The 9,163-nt window shown below is 40.6% G+C and overlaps 2 pseudogenes; one reads left to right on the top strand and one right to left on the bottom strand.

Moving 5' to 3' along the window:
* The window catches only part of LOC102256065, a 133,795-nt pseudogene that overhangs the window by 60,074 nt on the left and 64,558 nt on the right, over positions 1–9,163 (top strand).
* LOC102255165 lies at positions 3,745–4,540 on the bottom strand (annotated as a pseudogene).

Genomic DNA, 9,163 nt, shown 5'->3' with positions numbered 1-9,163 from the left:
CATGTGATATTTATCTTTCTCTGACTGACTTATTTCACTTAGCATAATGCTCTCCAATTCCATCCATGCTGTTGCAAATGGTAAGAATTCCTTCTTTTTTACCACAGCATAGTATTCCATTGTGTAGATGTACCACAATTTTTTATTCCACTCATCTGCTGATGGGCACTTAGGCTGTTTCCAATCCTTAACTATGGTAAATTGTGCTGCTATGAACATAAGGGTGCATATATACTTTCTGATTGGTGTTTCTAGCTTCTTGGGATATATTCCTAGAAGTGGGATCACTGGGGCAAATGGGAGTTCCATTTTTAGTTTTTTGAGGAAACGCCATATTGTTCTCCATAGTGGCTGCACTAGTTTGCATTCCCACCAGCAGTGCAGGTGGTTACTTTTTTCTCCACATCCTCGCCAGCACTTGTTGTTTGTTGATTTGTTGATGATAGCCATTCTGACAGGTGTGACATGGTACCTCATTGTTGTTTTGATTTGCATCTCTCAGATGATTAGTGACTTTGAGCATCCTATCTAATAATAGACAAACATGGTAATTGACTGTACCTTAGCTACGCCTCTCATTGGCTAATCAGCGTGATATGCAAATTAGCCGTCATCTTTGTTGGTGGTTAATTTGCATACTGCAGGCAGGGCAGGCCAGCGTGAGCCGCCATCCCGGCCCCTGTGTGCCGCCTAAGCCCCACCCCCACCCCGGAACTCAGTGTGTGGCCCTGGGTGGCAGGGCTTGGCAGAGTGGATGCGTTGCCTAAGCCCCACCCCCAGCCAGGACCCCTGTGTGCGGCCCTGGGTGGGTGGGACCCCTGTCTGCGGCCCTGGGCAGAGGGGCTTGGCAGCGAGATCGGCCCGACGAAGCCCTATTCTTGCAGGAATCCTCCTGCAACAGGCTTCTAGTGTTTTCATATGTTTCTTAGCCTTCTTTCCGTCTTTTTTTGGAAAAGTTTATATTTACGGCCGTTGCCCATTTTTTGATTGGATTGTTTATCTTCCTTTTGTTAAGTTGTAGGAGTTCCCTGTAAATGTTGGAGATTAAACCCTTATTGGTGATAACATTGGCAAATATGTTCTCCCATGTAGTGGGCTTTCTTGTTGTTTTGTTGATGGTTTCCTTTGCTGTGCAAAAGCTTTTTATTTAGATGTAGTCCCATTTGTTTATTTTCTCTTCAGTTTCCATTGCCCTAGGAGCAGTATCAGTGAAGAAATTTGTTCGGCATATGTCTGAGATTTTGCTGCCTGTGGATTCCTCTAGTATTTTTATGGTTACCTGTCTTATGTTTAAGTCCTTTTTCCATTTTGAGTTTATTTTTGTGTATGGTGAAAGTTCATGGTCTAGTTACGTTGTTTTGCATTTACCTGTCCAATTTTCCCAGCACCATTTATTGAAGAGACTGTCTTGACTCCATTGTATATTCATGCCTCCTTTGTCAAATATTAATTGGGCATAGTGGTTTGGGTCGATTTCTGGGTTTTCTATTCTATTCCATTGATCTAAATGTCTGTTCTTGTGCCAGTACCAGGCAGTTTTTAGAACAGTGGCTTTGTAATAAAGCTTGATAATACAGGTGGGTATTGAGATCTCACCTACTTTGTTCTTCTTTCTCAGGATTGCTGCAGCTATTTGGGGTCTTTTTTTTTATTCCAGATGAATTTTTGGAGAGTTCGTTCTAGGTCTGTGAAATATGCCGTTGGTATTTTAATGGGGAGTGCATTGAATCTATAGATTGCTTTGGGTAGTATGGACATTTTTTTAAAAATATATTTTATTGATTTTTTACAGAGAGGAAGGGAGAAGGATAGAGAGTTAGAAACATCAATGAGAGAGAAACATCGATCAGGTGCCTCCTGCACACCGCCCACTAGGGATGTGCCCGCAACCAAGGTACATGCCCTTGACTGGAATTGAACCTTGGACCTTTCAGTCCACAGGCCGACGCTCTATCCACTGAACCAAACCGGTTAGGGCAGGGTAGTATGGACATTTTGATGATGTTGATTCTACCAATCCATGAACATGGTATGTTCTTTCATCTGTATATGTCTTCCCTACCTGGGTGGGGAGCCTGGTCATGGGAAACAAACTTCCCGTGTCTGCACACCAAAGCTCAAATTCAGGTAGAGCTGCCGCTACTGTGTGTGGGAAGAAAGCCTGATTGTGTGTCCAGGGTCTGGTAGTTCCTATGCCACTGCCACAGGGCCAGCGGGGAAGGGGATTGGCTTTGTGAATCACAGAAATCTGTGGCCAGGGTGCCTGGAGTCTAGGTGTCCCTGGATCTGCAGCTGTGGTCGCAGGTCTTTTACCCAAGTGGCTGTAGGGTCCCGGTTTGCTACTGAGACCAGACTGGGTGGTGGCGAGGCAAGGATCCTAGTCTCAAGCAGTTCTGTTCTTCAAGATGGCGTGGTCTCTGTGCCGCCGGTGTGCTCCCCGGGGTGTTTGCGGTGGCAGCAGGGTTTTGCCATCTAAGACTGTCTGGGTTGGCAGCTTCTTGGAAGACCTGTAGGAGCTAACTGTCCCTATTTCACTCACACACACACCCACACACATCCACACACTCCTCTATCGCTCCCTGACTCTCTCACACACTCTCCCTCCCTACCTTCTTGCCGCTCGCCATCTTCCGGGTCCAGCATCACTCTCCCTAAAAACATATTTTAAAAAAGAACGTGCAAAAAATAAATAAAGGTTGCATAAGATTCCTATAATTGTTGGAAAGACATGCATTTTTTTGAGAGGTGACAGAACATAGGTCTTCTAGAGGTGACCAGCAGGCAGGAAAGTAAGCAGTGGCCCACACTCAGTTGAGAGCAGTGAAGAGGAGCGTGAGACATTTCTGTCAGATGGGTCACTCAGTAGTAAGAAATAGTTAGAAAAAGAAAACTGGAGGGTAAAAAAGATAGGTAAAACTGATGAGCAGAACAAAAATAAACTTGTTTCTGCATAGCCTTCAGGTTGAGGGTAAGAAAGGTGGAGTCAAAAAGAAAGCCTAGGGCCTGCAAATGATGCCCTTCTTGCCTCAGCACGTAGTTATTCTGGTCTCTAGAGTCACAATGAAATTGAAAATATTAATGTAATGTTTACAAATACAAAATGCAAGCCTCACAACCAAATATTAGTTTTAGTAATATCATCACAGACCCTGTCAACCACAAATTTTCCACAGTCTTCCCCTGCCTCCTGTTCAAACTACAACTATACATCTTATGGTCTTCCATCTTATTGCTGAGGCCCTACTTTAATCATCTGAATTTCTTCTGGAGCTACTTGGAAGTTGTAAGACCTTCTCTAACCACCAGATGGAAGTAAAGAACCTTATGAGGTTAATTTTGATAAATGTTTTCAACTTCACTATTGACATTTGAGGCCAGATCATTCTTTTAAGTGGGAGACTTTCCTATGCATAATAGGAAAGGGCCATTCATATTTTTCCCGGCAGATAAAGCAATTTCATTTCACTATTTCCTTTAAAACCACAAAGATACTATGTTCTTCATATAAAAACATAAGTACATATAACTATATTTTCTAGAAAATGATTATATAGACCCTCTCAAAGAAAAAATGTTTCCTAGTATATGGTTTCAGTGAAGTTGCTTAAAAAGAACTCACATCTGGTCTGATTCCTAAAACATACCATTCCACCACTACACCTTTTGGTTCAAAGTATAGATTATTATCATGAATACATGTTCTTGTGTTCTTACATGTTTGGTAATACACATATAGAATGGAGGATTATCACTTAATGCTCTATTGGTTTATTAGCCTTTTCTGCAGGTTCATCAGCAGGTTGAGCAGGCTGTGCCTTTCTCTGTGGCCTTTCTTCAAGGCCTTCTAGGAATGGAGACACATCATCATCATTATAAATGATAAAGTCCAAGTCTTTAACAACAATTCAAATGGAAACATTCTTTGTAGTTAGGTCCTGTTCTGTAGGAAGTGTCTCTCTTAAAGCATGCAGACCATGCTTAACCAGTTCATTCAAATTGCATTCCGTAATCTCAGACATATGTCTGTCCAAGTAAGCATGAGCTGATTGAAAATGACCTCCAATGGACACAGATATGCTGTCAAAATATTTAGTAGATAGACAGGTGTGGAAAACAAGAGAGCCCATATCATCATAACCAGCAATAAGCAGCCCAATAGTATAGGGTCTTTGGCCATATCTTTGTGTTGGTATTTGGGTCTTGCTTCCAATTATAGATACAAGAGGAGACACAGGAAGAGTTCTGTGGAATACAAATCTGGAATCCAAACACTCCTGGAGAATAAAATTACATAACAGTCTAGCACCAGCAGTAAGTCCCAAAATTGAGATACCAATATGTCAACATGGAGAATTTTTTCTGGTGAGCTGCAAGTTCTGAGTGTGCTTTCTTCAGTGTAACCAACACTGCATGGGGTTTCTTATTTCAGACCAACTGTGGCTAAACCTTGATTGACAACTTCCACTGCATATTCAATTTGATGAATCCTGCCCTGAGGACTCCAAACGCTGACATCTTTGTCACACTGATTGTAAACCATGGTTCCAACATGGGTGTGGCTGTCCCCTCCTGCAGACCTGCCTACATGAGTGCTGCCTAAATTAAGGGTTGGCCATCTACAGGAATGTCTGTGCAATCAGATTTTGATGAAATTTTTAAAAATCTATGTTGCTGTTGTTGTTTTATTTTTTTTTATTGAATTTATTGGGGTATAGGTTTCAAGTGTACAACTCAGTAAAATATCATCTGCACACTGCATGGTGCGCCCATTGCTTTTAATAACATTTATTCATTGAAAAAAATTTTAAGTTGGAAAAACATACAAAAAGAAATTAAAAACACACAAAATCCCACTCCTCAGATAAACTTCTGTGAACAGTTTAATGACAATACTTTGAGGCATTTGGACATATAATTAAATATGTATAATTGTGCATATATAATAATCTACTATCCTATAATCTCCTTTTCACTCAAAATTTCCTAAGTACATCTTTTGATATCAACAATATTGGTCTATTTAATAATTTTAATGCCTGAATAATGTACATTTATTTGTACTTAAACAGATCTCTAACAGGTGGCAACCAGGTTCCTAAATTTCCACTATTATAAATTGCATTGCAATGAACATCTTTGAATATATATCTTTGCACAGGCTGAGAATGACATTGTTTCACACTCAACATTTCTGTGTATCTAGAATTTTTCCAGGACCCAGAGCTTTCTGAAGTGAATTAGAGATAGATCTTGTTCCCAAGATGTACATAGGCTGGTAGGAAAAATGAACACAGGACCCAAAAAAAGTATGGTGAGTGGCATAGAAATACAACGTAGACTGTTAACCAAAGATAAAGAGAATATAACTGATTGGGGGTCAGGGATGGCTTCACAGACATAGGCCTCAGAAGAATCAGTATAAAAGTTAGTCTCTGCTCCTTTTCTTTTAATGGTTATTTTATAACAACCATTTATTTAAGTGCCTATTTCTCCTGCACTCTGTGTGTAGGTGAAGGCCAGCCTTTCCTTCTTCACATACCCTGTATTTATCATAGGACTTCATACATAGTGAATTGTTACAGAATTTACCACGTGACCAGAAAATACACAGAGTACTCAGAGATTCAGGAAGAACCCATTATTTTCAGATGTACTAGTACAGTGACTCAGGGGAGTCTGTTTTTCCAAAGCCTGAGTGAGTGAATATGGGTGAAACTTTCCTTTTATAACCTTGGTTTCTTTGTCCCTCAAATATGGCAGGCTTCTGGATCTTTCTTGGGCTTTGCGAAAAACCCCATGTGTTGGGATGGGGGACATGAGATTACACCCAAAGGCCTGGCCTGGTGCCAGTGCTGATAATCCCCTTTGGGGGGTTGTGTATGGTTCATTCATGGTTTATGGCCTCTGTAAAATGGGAGTTTTCCGGGAAACAGGTTCTGCAAGGCAGGACAGGCATCAATGGAGTTAATTATCGGCTAGCAAGAGTATGCATTAGAAGGCAGATTACTGGCACAGATTCAGATTGCTAGCTTCCCCCACCCCCTCCACCCCGCCAAAATGTCTTATAATCCCCCTTCAGAATCTTCAGTAAAGGGTTGCTGAATGGGGGTATCTACACTAATAATAGAGGAGTATGCAAATTGTCCAGAACACCATCACAGTAACAGTAACAACTGAACAGCAGGCAAGGAAACAGGGATGGGAAAAAGAGAGAGGAAGAGAAAAAAGGTAAATTAGTATGTACTTCTCTGGTCCTCTTTCCTCTTCTGAAAAGCTCACCCAAGAATATATCTGAATGACCTTGCAGAAGGGCACAGTAAAAATCAGATGATATAGAGAAATGTTTCACTCTCCTTATTTTAGTCTAGAATGTAATATTCCCTCCCCCCACTTCCATTCATGGTTAGCAGGAAAAAAAAATTACAGTCTCAATTCAGTTTAAACTTAATTAAATCTGACAATTTAAACATCCTTTTATAAAGTGTGTAGTCTCTATTGGAAAAAATAATGCTTAATCACTCAGAAGGCCTTTCCTTGAGAAAGGCTTTTCCTGCTGGTCTCCTGAGCAGTATCCTTCATACACCTAATTGCTAAACATTCTGCAGGATATCACTGCTGAATTGACTAGTTAACTTGGGTTCTAGACTTTTGGCAGGGACAATGTTTGTGAGTTGCTGATGCTATTACCAAGGATTTTGCTGGATGCAGAACCCCTGAGTTTACCTCCACTATTCTGAAAGTTGGCCCAGCAGTCCACACTACTTCAAGCCTGAGTCAACTCACTCTGCTATGGCAGGCCTATGGAAACCCAAGGGGTTTCTCTTATTGTTGTTGTTAATCCTCACACCAGGTTATTTTTCCCATTCATTTTTTTATAGAGAATGGAAGAGAGTCAGGGAAGGGAAGCGGGGGGAGAGAGAGAGATAGAGAGAGAGAGAGAGAGAGACATCAATGTGAGAGAGACACATTGATTGGTTGCCTTCTGCATTCACCCCCAACCAGGGCCTTGGATCAAATCTACAACCTAAGTACACACCCTTGACTGGAAATCGAACCCACGACCCTTCAGTGCAGGGGCTGATGCTCTGACCAATTTGCAACACCAGCCAGGGCCCAATGTGTTTCTATTGTGCACCCACCAACACTCAAGGCATCTTTGTGAAGTTAAATCCCAGAGCCTCCCTCTACCTGACCATGATGTGCTACATTTCTGTGACTGAACATACCAAATCCATTTTGGATATCAAAAACTAATATTATCTCAATCTTAGTTTTTTAATATGTTTTTATTGATTTCACAGAGAAGAAGGGAAAAGGGGAGAGAGAGAGAGAAACATCAATGATGAGAGAGAATCATTGATCGGCTGCCTGCTGCACACCCCCAACTGGTGATCGAGCCCATAACCTGGGCATGTGCCCTGACTGGGAATCTAACCATGACTTCCTGGTTCTTGGGTCAAAGCTCAACCACTGAGCCACATTAGCCAGGAAATTCCAAGGATTTTAGAAGTTCTGTGCCAGGATTTAGGATTTAAGAACAAATAGATATGTTTATTTTATCAAAATATTACACAGGGTTCTCTGCAGTACTCCTTTCCTCCAGCAGAAGCTATGAAATTCTATGTACAACATTTTCCTACCGGCTTGGATCTTTCTTCTTCAGATGCCTCCCAGAACATTGCTTGGGACCACTTTCCTCACCTCTGACAGAACCACAGTCAATACCAACACCTCCTCAGAGGCTCAACCTAAACTCTCACCATGGTTACTCCAGGTGTTGACTCACCCAGAATAGTCAGATCCATTGGAATGCCTTTCCTGAGGACTCAGCTGGACACTCAGAACCACTGGGTACCAAGTGTCAGGAGGTAGATGAAGTCCACCCAGATGCAAGCATAAGGAGGTGAATCATCTGTAAAGAATTTGAAAGTAGCAATAAAACTAACTAAAAGTCAATCTGATTCTTATCTCCTTGCACAACAACACTAACAGTGTAACGATATAATAACCTTCTCGCAAAAATCTTCTGTTGGTCTAAGTTCTAAACAATTACTATTGTTAGTGTTGAATAACCTATATATGCAGGCTTACATGATCACTTTTTAAAATTAATCCACTAAAAATATTTCATCCTTCATGGAAAGTAATTTGCAGAATTATCAGTTACATAGTTAAATTCAGCCACATACATAACATTCACAATAAATTCGTAAGAATTTAACCATCTTTCAAACTCACTTCAGGTGCATTTTCTGGCTCCAACCCCTATGAAAGAAGATGGCCCTGCTATTGTAGTAGTAAAATAAACAATCTTAAATGTATGAGACTTTTCTTTTCTGACATCTTTTTTTTTTGTAAGGTGAACTTTCAGATGAGTTCAATTAGACACAAAAATATTAGCAATCAGCCAAAACAAGCCTTGAACAGCATGCAGTAAAACAAGTTTTAAAATTGTTCCTTGAACACACAAAAAATATTCTGTGGTAATCTATTAACTATGCAAAATGTAAAGAAACTGACATAGAGAAGATAATAAAATCCTGAAGACTATCAGAAGAGAGAGGAGATGATGGTCTTGTATGACCAAAAATTTATAACTAAATAAATACAATGTTACCCTGTACATTTTCACCAAGAGAACATTCCTTCTGAAGCAACGGATCAAATAATATCAGTGGCAATGTTCATCTTCTACAAATTTGGCAAAAGATTTTCATAAATGGTTATCAATAGATATTTATGGTCATTTGCCAATTGTTGTATTCATGGAAAGCTGAAAAATTTGATCCCAAAGAAACAAGACAGGGTATTGTAGTTTCTGGAATTTATTGTGAAGTGTGATTTCTGCTGGGGTCTAACCCCAGCAGGTCCAGGGGTCCCCAAAGGTGTGGACGGAGTGGGCAAAGAAGGAATGACATGGAGACAGCTTTCAGTTGATCAGCAGCCTAGTCAGGACCTCTAGCCAGGATCTCCAGCCAAAGTTCTGGTTAGGATCTGATCAGGATCTGATGTTTATTGTCTTGTTACATCTGTATTTATACCAGTCGATTTTAATCCTGTCAATTTCTATTGCAAAGGTTAGGGCGTTTCTTATCTCCATTCCAGGGAGTAAAGATTATGTAGCTTAAGCGTGATTGTTTGTAGTTAAAGTGATTAACTACCC

This window comes from Myotis brandtii, unplaced genomic scaffold, assembly GCF_000412655.1.
Source record: "Myotis brandtii unplaced genomic scaffold, ASM41265v1 scaffold746, whole genome shotgun sequence".
NCBI classification, from domain to species: Eukaryota; Metazoa; Chordata; class Mammalia; order Chiroptera; family Vespertilionidae; genus Myotis; species Myotis brandtii.
Note: the sequence above shows the minus strand (reverse complement) of the source record. Positions and strands in the feature narration are given on the sequence as shown.